General features: G+C 46.9%; 2 protein-coding genes across 2 annotated transcripts in view; both read left to right on the top strand.

Annotated features, from left to right (window-relative positions):
• LOC140721129 (NACHT, LRR and PYD domains-containing protein 3-like) overlaps positions 1–14581 on the top strand; it is a 752838-nt gene that overhangs the window by 131984 nt on the left and 606273 nt on the right. The gene's annotated exons all lie outside the window — the stretch shown is intronic.
• The window catches only part of LOC140721127 (NACHT, LRR and PYD domains-containing protein 3-like), a 301993-nt gene that overhangs the window by 98502 nt on the left and 188910 nt on the right, over positions 1–14581 (top strand). The window lies entirely within an intron of this gene.

The following is a 14581-nucleotide window of genomic DNA, read 5'->3' as shown; positions in this document are numbered from 1 at the left end:
CTCCTGCTCCCGAAACTTATTAAAGTCACCGACTGTGACCACACAAAAGAGAGTACCGTTTTCACGCGGTAAAGCTATCAACCCAGGCGAGGGTTAAACACACCGATAGCTTTCCACCGCTCACCCCTTTGTCCACGCTGTGAGCAAAAACAGTGTCGTGGGCACACAAAGCTCAACCAGTGTCAGTGTCTTCCGTGTCTCTGATTACAAACCCAGTTGACCTTGTATATATTCTACAACTGCCGAACACCAGCTGTCCATCATATAGCTCCGCCTTGCAATCTCCAAGGCAACTCATAGGCTTTCGTTGTCCTCTCTCATCTCAGAAAGAGCACAAGCCGTCCGCTCTCGCTCTCTTTTTAAAGGAACAGTCCATATTTAATAATCCTTCAGATCTCGTCACAGACACGATTGGCAGCTCATCCAGGGGATGGAAAACTCTGATCCCAATCTTCCGCTGCCTTGCAACTCGACCCCTCACGGGATGAAACCCACAAGGCAAAACCTGGAGCTGGGGCTCCTAAGGCAGTCTGATGTTGTGTTCAACGCAGACTGGCTACTCCTGTGATGCTTCTGGTGCCAAGCTGTGTCAGTCTCTGCTGTTCCTTTGGGTTGACCAGATGCATGGAGACGGGAGCGTGCTACATGGGCAACAGCTTGCTCTGCATAAGGCAGTGTCCTGGCTTGCGTATCGAGTCAGCTGGGACGTAACAGTCATGGTCGACTCTGACAGACTGAGACTTCATAAGACAGTGTCTCACACCCCACAACCTGCATACTCACCAGCTGCATCTCAGTGTGGTATGTTACGTACCCCGTAACGGGTTAAAAAGAACCAGCAGAAATGGGCACACCTGGAGTCTGAGTCTTCCGTTATAAACTCTATTTTATTAGTAACTACGTGAATTAAGTGATATAAAACGAGATAAAGTAAACAGGTTAGCAGAGGTTATGCACATATATAGGTGAGTAAATAAGCTTCCCCAGCTCAGGTGATTGGGTGATACAGTCTCACGGTGGGATGGTAAGTAATCAGTTCAGTTCTGGAATTTGGTTTGAGTAGAGTTGGAGAGAGAGAGTTAGAGTGTTGATTTATCTTCCAATGCCGATGTCGATCCTCACGTCCTCCTCCTGCTCCCGAAGCTTACAGTCACCGACTGTGACCACAAGAAGGGGATGCCGTCTTCTGTGGTGAATTTATCAGCCATAGACCAGGGTTAAACACACCGATAGCTCCCGACCGGTCACCCCTCTGTCCACACTGTGAGCAAAAACCCCACCCTTGTCGTGGGAAACAGAAAGCTCACCAGCGTCCCCATTGTCCCTGGAGTCGTGTGTCTCCTGTGGTGTGTCTGATTAAAAACTCGACTGACCTTGCATATATCTCTGTAATGCGGAACACGAGCTGTCTATCATATAGCTCCGCCTTTCAGTTTCCAAGGCAACTCACAGACTTTCTGTCTCCCTGCTGCTGAATCAGCACACAAGCTGTTCGCTCCCTCTCTCTCTCTCGCACTCCCTCTCTCTCCCTATCCCTCTCTCTCTCTCTCTCTCTCTCTCTCACTCACTCTCTCTCCCTATCCCTCTCTCTCCCCTCTCTCCCTCGCACTCTCCCTCTCTCTCCCTCCCTCTCCCTCTCTCTCCCTATCCCTCTCTCTCTCTCTCTCCCTCCCTCTCCCTCTCCACTCTCTCTCTCTCCCTCTCCCTGTCTCCCCCCTCTCTCCCTCTCTCCCTCCCTCTCCCTCCCTCTCTCTCCCTATCCCTCTCTCTCTCCCTCCCTCTCTCTCTCTCTCTCTCTCTCTCTCTCTCTCTCTCTCTCTCTCTCTCTCTCTCTCTCTCTCTCTCTCTCTCTCTCTCTCTCTCTCTCTCTCTCTCTCTCTCTCTCTCTCTCTCTCTCTCGTTCGTTTAAAGGAACAGTGCACTTTAGAATAATCCTTCAGATCTCGTCACAGGTACGGCAATTGTCCCGTATCGGACCGCAAATCACTCCAGTGTGTGGTGAAAACTGCCCAGCGGATTATCGGCACCCAATTGCCCACCATTGAGGACATCGACCATAAACGCTGCCTGGGCAGGGCGAAAAGCATTATCAAGGATGCATCTCACCCTAATCATGGACTTTTGACTCTCCTCCCATCTGAAGGAGCCTCCACTCCTTCACCAGCAGGCTCAGGGAGAGCTTCATCCCTGAGGCTGTGACCCTGCTGAACCTCACATCACAGCGCTAAGCAATGCTGCACCCATATTGTCCTGTCACAGTACTGTTATATTTGTGTACTGTAACACTTAATTCTATATTCGCAGTTATTTTGTAAATAACTCTATTCTTTGCATTTCTGGTTAGATGTTAACTGCATTTCACTGTCTTTGTACTGGGTACAAAGTTGAATCTAATCCAATCTAACCTAAAAACAAACCGTACTCCTCTCTCCTGCATCTCTTCATCTCCTCACTCTCTCATGCCTCGCTCTTCATTTTTCTCATACTCTCTCTCCCCTTCTCCCTTTCTATTCCGTCTGTTTCTCTTACTCTCCCATTCTCATTCCCATCCCGCAATCCCTGTCCCTACCCCTATCACCCGCCATCTCACTCTCAATCTTAGTCACCCTCTGTCTTCCCCTCTCTATCTCCCCTCCCTCTTACTCCTCTCTCACTCCATCTCAACTGCCTCTCTGTAACCTCCTCCATCTCCAGCTCTCTCCCTCTCTGTCTGTCTCCTTATGTCCCACCCTCTCCACCTCGCTCTCCCAAACACTCTCACTGCTGGCACCCGTATCCCACCGTCTTCACCTCTCTCTCACCCTCTAAATGTACCGCTCACACCATGCGTTCTCCCTCTTTACGCGTGCTCTCTCTCCTTCTCTCTCTCCCCCTCCCTTCCGTCACACCCTGTGCTCTCCACCTCAACCCAACAAATATCAACAGTATGTAAATGCCAAGCGGCATTTGTAATTGGGATCGTTGTAGGTTCCAGATCCTCAGCAATGGTCTCTATATATGAGGAGCAGAGGGTTCTTGGGGTCCGAGCCCACAGGGCACTTAAACCTACTACGCAGGTTGACTCTGTGGTTAAGAAGGCATACGGTGCATTGGCCTTGATCAATCATGTGATTGAGTTTAAGAGCCGAGAGGTAATGTTGCAGTTATATAGGACCCTGGTCAGACCTCACTAGGAGTACTGTGCTCAGTTCTGGTCTCCTCACTACAGGAAGAAAGTGGAAAGCATTGAAAGGATGCAGAGGAGGTTTACAAGGATGTTGCCTGGATTGGAGAACATGCTTTATGATAATGGATTGAGTGAGCTCGGCCTTTTCTCCTTGGAGTGAAGGAGAATGAGAGGTGACCTGATAGAGGTGTACCAGATAATGAGAGGCATTGATTGTGTGAATAGTCAGAGGCTGTTCCCCAGGGTTGAAATGGTTAGCAAACACTACCCAATCTAGGCATTTTGAGCATGGGAGTCCCAGTCAATGTGTGGAAAGTTAAAATCACCTACTTTCACAAACTTATGTTTCTTTGAACAGTCTGTGATCTTTGTACAATTGTGTTCCTCGAAATCCCTCGGACTGCTGTGTGGTCTGTAATATAGCCACAGTAACCTGGTCCTATCTTGTCTCATTACCCAGTTGTACCCATAACGCCTCACCAGAGGAATTCTCCAGTCTGTTCTGATGGAGCACTACCACCATATTTTCCCTGACTGGTAACGTGACCACTCTCCTTTAACCCCTCCCGCTCCATGGCGTCTAAAACAATGGAACCCTGGAATATGTATCTGCTACTCATGCCCCTGTTATAGCCAAGCCTCATGAATAACTACAATATTGTAAATCGTGTCGATTCATTTCCTGGTCTCATCTGCCTTTTCGTCAATGCTTTTTGCTTTGAAATATACGCAGAGCAGGACATTAGTCTCTACATGCTTTACCTTTTGATTCCTGACTTTGCCTGAGGGCTTAGCATCTGTTTAAGAAACCTGAATAAGTACGTGGATGGGAGGGCTATGGAGAGCAGGTCAGTGGGAATCGGCAGATTAATAATTTGGCACTGTTTCGGGGAGCAGTGCACAATAACCGGTGTGGAATATGGAGACTGAGAATCGTATGCGGTAACACTCCCCGCTGCTTGATATAGAGACCAGAACCTCAGGCGGTAAAACTCCCGGCGTAGAAACGTAATCTCACGGTGGATTTGTTCGGTGACTTGTGAACATACATGATTAACGATCCCGCAAGTGGGGACTGAATAAAAACAAAGTCTAACAATTCTAATCAGGCACACCATCAGCTCGCCTTTCCCCCTCACTCCAGGCTACTTACACTGTCTCCCTCATCACTTCCTCCTCCCAGTCCCTCTTCATTATCCGGCCCTCCAGCCTTCCCTTCTTGCTCCTTGACTCCTCATCGTTTCGCCTCTCCCTCACCCCCTCCTTATCATCGCCTATCTCAATCATCGTTACTTCTTCACCGCCTTTCTTCCTCTCCCTTCCTTCTTCTCTATCCTTCAAAGTTACACCCCTATGACCAGTCTTCCAGTCTTTCACCCCTTTCCCCGCTCTTTCCTTCTCTTTCACCACTCTCTCTACTCCTCTATTAACAAAATGTACTCCTCTCTCCTGTCTCTCTTCATCTCTTCACTCTCTCATGCCTCTCTTCATTTCTCTCACACTCTCTCCAATCTATCCATCTGTTTATCTTACTCTTCCATTCTCTCTCCCATCCCACAATCCCTGTCCCTACCCCTATCACCCGCCATCTCACTCTCAATCTCGGTAACCCTCTGCCTTCCCCTCTCAAGCACCCTCTCACCTCACTCAAACTCGTCTCTCTCACTCACTCACTCATATGCCTCTGTAACCTCCCCCAATTCCAACCCTCTCCCTCTCTATCTCTCTCCCTGTCCCACACTCTACCCCTCGCTCTCCCAAACACTCTCCCTGCTGGCTCCCGTATCCCACACTGTCTGCCCCCCTCTCTCACCCTCTAAATGCATCGCTCATCCAACCCGTTCTCCCTCTTCGCTCCCTCTCTTACTCTCTCAACCGCCTCTCCCTCTCGCAATCTATCTCTCTGTCCGTTCTCTCTCTGTCTGCTCTCTCTCTCTCTTCCTCCCTCCTGTCACAGCCTGCGCTCTCACCTCATCCCATACACACATCAACAATATTTAAATGCCAAGTGGCATTTATAACAAGGATCTTTGTAAGTTCCAGATCTTCGGTAATGATCTTTATATATGAGGATTAGAGGGATCTTGGATTCCAAGTCCATAGGACACACAAAGTTGCTACGCAGGTTGACACTGTGGTTAAGAAGACATCCGGTGCAATGGACGCTATCAATCATGGGTTTGAGTTTAAGAGACGAGAGGTAATGTTGCAGCTAAATAGGACCCTGGTCAGACCCCAATTGAAGTACAGTTTTCAATTCTGGTCATCCTCAGGGAGGATGTGGAAACCATAGAAAGGGTGCAAAGGAGATTTACAAGGATGTTGCCTGGATTGGAGAACATGCCTTATGAGAATTGGTTGAGTGAACTCGGCCTTTTCTCTTGGAGTGACGGAGGATGAGAAGTGACCTGATAGAAGTGTCCAAGATCATGAGAGGCATTTTGTGTGGGAAGTCAGAGGTTTTTCCCCAGAGCTGAATTGACTAGCACGAGAGGGCAATGTTTTAAGGTGCTTGGAAGTAGGTACAGAGGAGATGTCAGGAGCACAATCCCCACCATGCGAGATTCAGAAGACAGTTGGTCACATTTTGATCACTGATCCAAACACAGACAACGGATGTTTGCAAATGAAGATACAAAATACATTATCAGAAAACGAATTATTCTCATCTGAATTCCATCTTCTCATCTTAATTCCCCAGGAGTATTCTGAGAGGAGGGATGTTTTGAAGTTGTTTCTTTCAGCTAGCCCCGCCCGCTGCCTCCACACGCTCCCTCTCGCGGATCATTCGTAACCAGGGCAACACTCAAAATGCTTGGGAAACGCTGCAGGCCAGGCAGCATCTATTGATGGGAATAATAGGTCGACGTTTCGATCCAAGACCCTTCAGCAGGACTGGAATGGAAGGAGAAGAGGCCTGATCATTGATCGATTTGGAAGGTACGTGTTGTTGTTCTGTGAAACTCTGAGGCCAGGGTCTGTGTGCAAGCAGCTGCCTGTGTTGTCCCATTCCTGAGAACAGGGAGCCGCCTTTGGGCTGAAATCAAATCGAACCGGTTCCGTAAATCACTCTCATTAGGGTGTGTACAAAGTCGCTTTAATATTGTATTTAACCCTTTCCGCAGCAGGGAAGAGCGATAGAATCTGTATCTATCCGAACCTTCTTTTTCAATTTTTTAACTTAGATTACAATTTTCTACAGTTGTTTAAAAAATATTTTTCACGATTCATTTAAATAAAGGAGTTATCGTTATTCCCAACTGTAGCATTCCTTAATATAGAAACATAGAAACCCTAAATCACAATACAGGTCCTTCGGCCCACTAAGCTGTGGCGTACATGTCCCTCCCTTAGAACTACCTAAGCTTAGTCATAGCCCTCTATTTTTCTAAGCTCCATGTAGCCATCCAGGAGTCTCTTAAAAGACCCTATCGTATCCGCCTCCAGCACCGCCGCCGGCAGCCCAATCCATCACACCACTCTCTGCATATATAAAAAAAAACTTGACATCTGCTCTGTATCTACTTCCAATACTTTAAACCTGTGCCCTCTCGTGCTAGCCATTTCAGCCCTGGGAAAAAGCCTCTGAATATCCCCCCGATCATTACCTTGTACCCCTCTATCAGGTCACTTCTCATCCTCCGTCACTCCAAGAGACAAGGCCGAGTTCACTCAACCAATTCTCATAAGGCATGCTTTCCAATTCAGGCAACATCCTTGTAAATCTCCTTTGAACCCTTTCTATGGTTTCCACATCCTCCCTGTAGTGAGGCGACCAGAATTGAAACATTACTTCAAAGTGGGGTCTGACCAGGGTCCTATAGAGCTGCAATATTACCTCTCGGCTCTTAAACTCAATCCCATGATTGATAAAGGTCAATGCACCGTATTCCTTCTTAACCACAGAGTCAACCTGCGAGGCTGCTTTGAGTGCCCTGTGGACGCGGACCCCAAGATCCCTCTGATCTTCATATATAAAGAACATTACCAAAGATCGGGAACCTGCAAAGATCCTTGTTATAAATGCAACTTAGCATTTAAATATTGCTGTTGTATGTATGGATGAGGTGGAGAGCGAAGGGTGTGTCAGGAGGGAGGAAGAAAGAGAGAGAGGAGACAGAGAGAGACAGAGAAGGGAGAGAGAGTGAGAGAGAAATCAATTGAGAGAGAGGAGGGTTGAGAGAGTGCGAAGAGGGAGGACGCGTGGGGTGAGCGGTGCATTCAGAAGGTGAGAGAGAGGAAGAAAATGTAGGATACGGGACCCAGAATGGAAAGTGTTTGTGAGTGCGAGGGGGAGAGGGTGGGACGAAGGGAGAGAGGGAGAGGGAGAGAGGAGGAGATGGGGAGGGGAAGGCAGATGGTGACTGAGATTGAGAGTGAGGTGGCGGGTTATAGAGGTAGGGACAGGGATTGTGGGATAGGAGAGAGAATGGAAGAGTAAGAGAAACAGATGGATAGAGGGGAGAGAGTGTGAGAGAATGAAAGGCATGAGAGAGTGAGGAGATGAAGAGATGCAAGAGAGAGGAGTACGATTTGTTGATAGACTTGTAGAGAGAGGAGTGAAGGAGAAGGAGAGCAGAAGGAAAGGGGTGAAAGTGAGTGGGAGCCTGGTCGAGTAGCAGTGTAACTGAGAGGGTCAGAGAAGAGGGAAGGGGAGGGAGAGAGGCGGGGAGGAAACAAGGATGATTGAGAAGGGCGATGCTAAGGAAGGGATGAGGGAGAGGTGAGACGATGAGGGAGTCAGGGAGCAAGAAGGGAAGCCTGGGGTAGAGGGCCGGATAATGAAGAGGGACTGTGAGGAGTGTGTGGTGAGGAGTACGGGTTAAGTAGCCAGGAGTGAGGGAGAAACGCGAGGAGATGGTGTATCTGATTAGAATTGTTAGACTAACTATTCATTCAGTCCCCAGCTGCAGGGTCGTTAATCATATATGTTCACAATCACCGAACAAATCCACCATGGGAATACGACGGGAGTTTTACCGCATAGGCCACTGGTCTCCGTATCCGACAGCGGGGAGTTTTACCGCACACGGTTCTCAGTCTCCGTATTTCACACCAGCTCCGTGCCAAATTATTATTCTGCTGATTCCCACTAACCTGCTCTCCATAGCCCTCCCATCCACGTCCTTATCCAAGTTTCTTAAACAGATGCTAAGCCCTCGGGCAAAGTCAGGAATCAAAAGGTAAAGCATGTTGAGACTAATGTCCTGCTCTGCGTATATTTCAATGCAAGAAGCATTGAAGAAAAGGCAGATGAGATCAGGGGTTTCGACGCGATTTACAATATTGTAGTCATGGAGAGGCTTGGCTATGAGTGACCGATATATATTCTAGGGTCCCGTTGTTTTAGACGCAACGGAGCGAGAGGGATTAAAGGAGAAGTGGTCGCGTTACCAGTCAGGGAAAATACCGTGGTAGTGCTCCGTCAGAACAGTCTGGAGAATTCCTCTAGTGAGGCGTTATGGGTACAACTGAGTAATGAGAACTGTAGGATCACGTTACTGGGGCTATATCACAGACCACCTAACAGCCTGAGGCATTTCGAGGAACACATTTGTAGAGAGATCACAGACTGTTCCAAGAAACATAAGTTTGTGAAAGTAGGTGATTTTAACTTTCGACACATTGTCTGGGTCTCCCATGCTCAAAATGCCTAGATTGGGTAGTGTTTGTTAAATGTGTTCAGAAAAGTTTCCTTCATCATTACATGGAAGTCCCATCGAGAGAGTGTGCGAGATTTGATTTCCGATTAGATACTGAGACACGGCTGATGACAGAAGATTGTGAAAGCCTTGACACGCTGGCTTTCATAAATCAAAGTGCTGATTACAGGAGACAGAATGTAATGTTGAAGTTGTAGAAGACACCATTGAGGCCTGACTGGGAATATTGTGCGCCGGTTTGGTCATCTACTAACAGGAAAGCTGTAAATCAAGTTGAATTCAAGTCCAGTGGAAATTTACAAGGATCTTGTCGGATCTGGAAGACCTGATTTTTAAGGAAAGAAGGATAGGTTGGCATTTTATTTCTTGGTGCGTAGAGGGTATTTGACAGAGGTATAATAAATACTGACGGATACATATGGGGTAAATGCAAACAGGAGTTTTCCACTGAGCAAAACACACACACAATGCTGGCGGAACTCCGCAGGCCAGGCAGCATCTATACACAAGTGTAAACTGTCGACGTTTCGGGCCGAGACTGTTCATCAGGACTGAGCCTGAAACGTTTACTCTTTTCGATAGATGCCGCCTGGCCTGTTGAGTCCCAGCGGCATTGTGTGCGTGTTGCTTTGACTTCCAGCATCTGCAGATTTTCTTGTGTTTCTTTTTCCACCGAGGTTGGGTGAGACTACAGTCAGTGGTCATGGGTGACGGATGGAAGTTGAAAAGCTGAAGAGGAAAGTGAGGGGAAACTTCTTCACTCACTGGATGGTGAGAGTGTGGAACGAGCTGCTACCGCAGTTGTTGCATGCGAGCCCGTTTTCAACGTTTCACAGAAGGTTGGATAGGTACCTGGATGGCAGAGGCATGGACGGCTGTGGTCCGGGGCAGGTCGATGCGAATAGGCAGATTTTTTCACAGAATAGATGGGCCGAACAGACTGTTTCTGTGTTGTACTTCTATGTCTCTGTGAATCTATGTCTCGTTATTGGAAATCAAACCCACATCCAACTTCCATTAGTTCCCACTCTCTCCGCCCTCTGAGCGAAGGAGTTTCCCCTTATGTTCATATTAAATATTTCTCCTTCCACCTCACACAACCCATGACCTCTAGATCCAGTCACACCCAACCTAAGTGGATAAAGCCTGCTTGCAATAACCCGATCTATACCCTTCAGAATTGTGTGTGCCTCTGCACTGTTCCTTACGCCACAACAGGGGTTTCCTGCGCCCAGTATAGGTCTCCGTATCCTACGCTGCGAACTCTTTCCTTGAATGAATCTCTCTCTCTCTCTCTCTCTCTCTCTCTCTCTCTCTCTCTCTCTCTCTCTCTCTCTCTCTCTCTCTCTCTCACTCTCTCTCTCTCTCTCTCTCTCTCTCTCTCTCTCTCTCTCTCTCTCTCTCTCTCTCTCTCTCTCTGTATCCCCCCTCCCGCCCTCCCTGTCCCTCTCCCCCACCCCCTCCCTCTCTCCCTCCCTCCCTCCCTCCTCCTCCTCCTCCTCCTCCTCCTCCCTACTCTCTCCACTCACCACAGTCTCTGTCTTCTCCACTCTCTCTCTCTCTGCCGTAGACCATAGCCTATCAGTTTGCGAATGTCATTAGCGCTTTTGTCTGCACTCGCTTAAGTATTTTAAAATTGGAAATCATTCCCTTCCTGACTCCCATTTTTCCTACCACACAACTCCCTGGCTGGTTCTAATTTTCAATCAATCTGTCATCCCCTCTCTGACAGCGGGGTTAACTGCAGTGAAGATAGTCAGCTTCTCCATCTCTCCCTCCCCGACGGCCATTCCAATAACAGCGAGGACGCCCATCGCAAGTTCATGCGTCACTCCCTCAATAGCGCCTATTTCCAAACAACCGCTCACTCCTTACATGAGCACAATTTCTGGCCATTTAGAATGTGCGTCTGTTGAGAAAGATAAATTTCACAAAAGTTTCAGGCGCAGTGAGAATCAACAACCCGCTGGTTAACCGAGGGCGAAGGTGTTTCTTGTGGCAAGAATTGCCCGGATGGAAATACAATAATCAGTTAATGCTGGTGGCAATAAATGAATATTTATAAACATCCCTGAATCGTACATAGGCGAACAGGTTTTAGTTTGTTTCCAGAAGAAAGGATTAAATTACGTGTCCCGGAACATAGAGTCATGTAAAATGACAGCACAGAAACAGGCCCTTCAGCCCATCTAGTCAATACCGAAAATGGTTGAACTGCCTACCCACACCGACCTACACCGGGATCATAACCCTCCATATCCCTACTACCCATTTATCGGTACAAACTTGGACTCAACATTGAAATCAAGCTCGCCCGCACCACTTATACTGCAGGCTCATTCCATATGGAGTCTCGACCCGCTGAGTGAAGACGAATTGCCTAGAGGTAACCCTAGTTAATTTCTAAAGTAAGTACATGTTCGGCACAGCATTGTGGGCCGAAGGCCCTGTATTGTGCTGTAGGTTATCTATGTTTCTATATTTCCCTCCACGGTCCCGATAAACATTTCACATTTCACCCCGATTGTAGCCCTAGCCAACCTAAACAGAAAAAGCCTGCTTGCATTTAGCCCATCTATGCCCCTTGTAATTGTGTATACCTCTATCAAATCCCTCTCAATCTTCCACTCTCTAAGGAATCCAGTCTTACCCTGCTCAATCTTTCCTTATGACTGAGGTCCGACAGACCCGGCAGCATCCTTGTATTTTTCTGTACTTCTTCAACCTTCTGTACACCTTTCCTGTAGATAGGTGACCAAAACTGCACATTCTCCAAATTAGACCGCCACCCTATTATACAACTTCAACATAACATCCCATCTCCTGTGCACAGTACATCGATGTATGAATGGCAACGTGCCAAAGGCTTTCTTTACGACCCTATCTACCTGTGGCACAACTTTTACTGGATTATGTACCTGTGTCTCCTGATCTCCTTGTTTAATCACAGTCCTCGCTGTGTAAGAATTAGCCTGGTTGGTCTGAGAGAGGTGTGAACCCTTGCACTTTTCTGCATTGATTTCCATCAGCCATTTTCAGCCCATCTTTACAATTGATGCAGATCCTCTGTAAGCCATGATACCGTCCTCACTGTCCACTACAGCCCCAAGCTTGGTTCTATCCGCGAACCTGCTCATCAGTAAACCACATTAGCCTCCAGATCATCGATATAGATGACAAAGAACGAACGACAAAGCACCGATCCCTGTGGCACGCCACTATAAAGCCGAATCCTGAATGCATCCCAAATGCCGAGCGACTGAACCTTCTTGACCAGCCTCCCATGCGGGGCCTTGTAGGCAACATCCAGTATATCACCGTCATCCACTTCCCTGGTAACTTCCTCGAAAAAGTCTATAAGAAGGCATACTGACTATCCTTGTCTTTTTCCTACTCAACCCCATTTCACGGCCGTCACCCGGTAACTTTTGATGTCATGTCCAATCAAGAACCTATCAGTCTCTGGCTTAAATACACCCAACGAATTGACTTCCACAGCTGCATGTAGCAGCTACATATTCACCACGTTTAACTAAAGAAATGACTCCGCGTATTTGTGTTGAAAGGCTGACCCTCTATCCTGAGGGAGTATCCTCTTGTCCTAGACTTTCCCACCTTTCCACATCTACTCCGTCTAGGCCTTTCAACATCCGAAAGGATTCAATGAGACCCCCCCCCCCACCACATCCTTCTGAATTCCAGCGAGTGCTGACCCACAATCGTCAAACATTCCTCCTGTGATAACCGTTTCATTCCTGGAATCGTCCATGTGAACTTCCTCTGGCTCCACTCCAATACCAACACATCCTTTCTAAACTGAGGGACCCAACTGTTCACCATTCTCAAGGTGAGGCCTCATCAGTGCTTTGTCAAGCTTCAGCATCACATCGTTGTTCTTGTATTCTAGACCTCTTGAAATGAATGCAAACAATGCATTTGTCTTTTTCACCACTGACTCAACCTGCAAGTTAAACTTCCGGGTGTTCTGCACAAGGGCTCCCAAGTCTATTTGCATTTCAGGTTCCTGGATTTTCTACTCATTATACAAAAATAGTACGCACTTTTATTTCTACTACTAAAGTGCATGACCATGCATTTTCGAATATTTGCCACTTTCTTGCCCATTCTCCTAATCTGCCTGTCCTTCTGCATCTGACCTGTTTCCTGAACTCTACCTTCCTCTCCAACATTCTTCTTATCATCTGCAAACTTGTCGACAAATCATTTATTCTGCCATCTAAATCATAATTGTGCAACAGAGAAAGAAGTGTTCCCAACACTGACCTCTGCGGAACACCACTAGTCACTGGCAGCCAACCAGAAAAGGATCCTTTTATTCCCACTCGCTGCCTCCCATCAATCAGCCAATGCTCTAACTATGTTAATAACTTTCATGTTATACTACGGGCTCTTAACTTAGTAAGTAGCCTCATGTGTGGCAACTTGTCAAAGGCCTTTTGAAACTCCAAATATACAACATCCACTGCATCCCCTTTGTCTATCCTACTTGTCATTCCCTTAAAGAATTCCAACAGGTTCGTCAGGCAGGATTGTAAGGGATAAAACTGATGCTCTCTGTTACCAACTACATTATCATTTCGCTTTCATTTTTAATATACTTGAAAAAAATCTTTTACTATCTACTTTGATATTATTTGCTAGTTCGCTTTCATATTTTTTTCCATTCTAAAGGTTTTTTTCGTTGCTCTCTGTAGGTTTTTCAAAACCTCCCAATCCTCTATCTTCCTGCTAATTTTTCTTTGTTGTATGCCCTTTCTCTTGCTTTTGCAATAGCTTTGACTTCCCTTCTCAGCCACGGTTGTGTTAGATTGTCATTTGAGTATTTCTTCATTATTGGAATACACATGTCCTGCTCCTTCCTCATTTTTCTCCAGAAACGCACATTTTGCCATTCTGCTGACACCCCTGTCAGCAGCTCGTTCCGATTTACTGTGGCCAGCTCCTACCTCATAACACTGAAATACCCCTTACTCCACTGAAATACTGCGACATCAGACTACATCAGATTAACATTCTGGTCTTCCAGTGATACAGTTTTATCCCTTGCAATCCTTTTGCTCTTATCATGATTGTGGAATCCTCAATAGTTCTCTTCATCTTGTCTATCAGAGGAACTTCATGCCTTCTTTTAGCCCCCCGGATTTCTCTCTTGAGCGTTCTCTTGCATGTATTAGACTCCATAAGGACCTCATTTGATCCTACTTGCCATTCTCTGCCATTCACCTCCTTTCTTCTTTTAACCAGCGCCTCAATAATTCTTGCATATCAGCGTTCCTAACTTGTTATTCTTACCTTTCATTCTGCCAGGCACTTGCAAGCTGGTAGTCTCAAAATTCCGTTTTTGAAGGCATCACACCTTCCAAGTACACTTTCGCCACAAAGCAGCAGCCTATCTCAATCCACACTTGCCAGATCCATTCTGACACCATAAAAATTGCGCTTCCTCCAAATTCAGAATCCCAACCCACGGGTCAGGCCGAACCTTTTGTATATTTAGGTGCATATTACTGGCATCGTGGTCACCGGATGCAAAGTGTTGCTATGCACAAATGTCTGTCCCCTGCCCTGCCTCATTCCTTCATAGCAGATTCAGTATTGCACACTTACCTTTAGGCTTCTGTGTACTGATGAAGGAAAAGTTCTTCGACACGCTTGACAAACTCTATCCCACCTGTTCCATTTACAGTATAAGATTCGCAGTCATTATGTGGAAAGTTAAAATCACCAAGTG

This window comes from Hemitrygon akajei, unplaced genomic scaffold (genome assembly GCF_048418815.1).
Source record: "Hemitrygon akajei unplaced genomic scaffold, sHemAka1.3 Scf000050, whole genome shotgun sequence".
Taxonomy (NCBI): domain Eukaryota; kingdom Metazoa; phylum Chordata; class Chondrichthyes; order Myliobatiformes; family Dasyatidae; genus Hemitrygon; species Hemitrygon akajei.
Note: the sequence above shows the minus strand (reverse complement) of the source record. Positions and strands in the feature narration are given on the sequence as shown.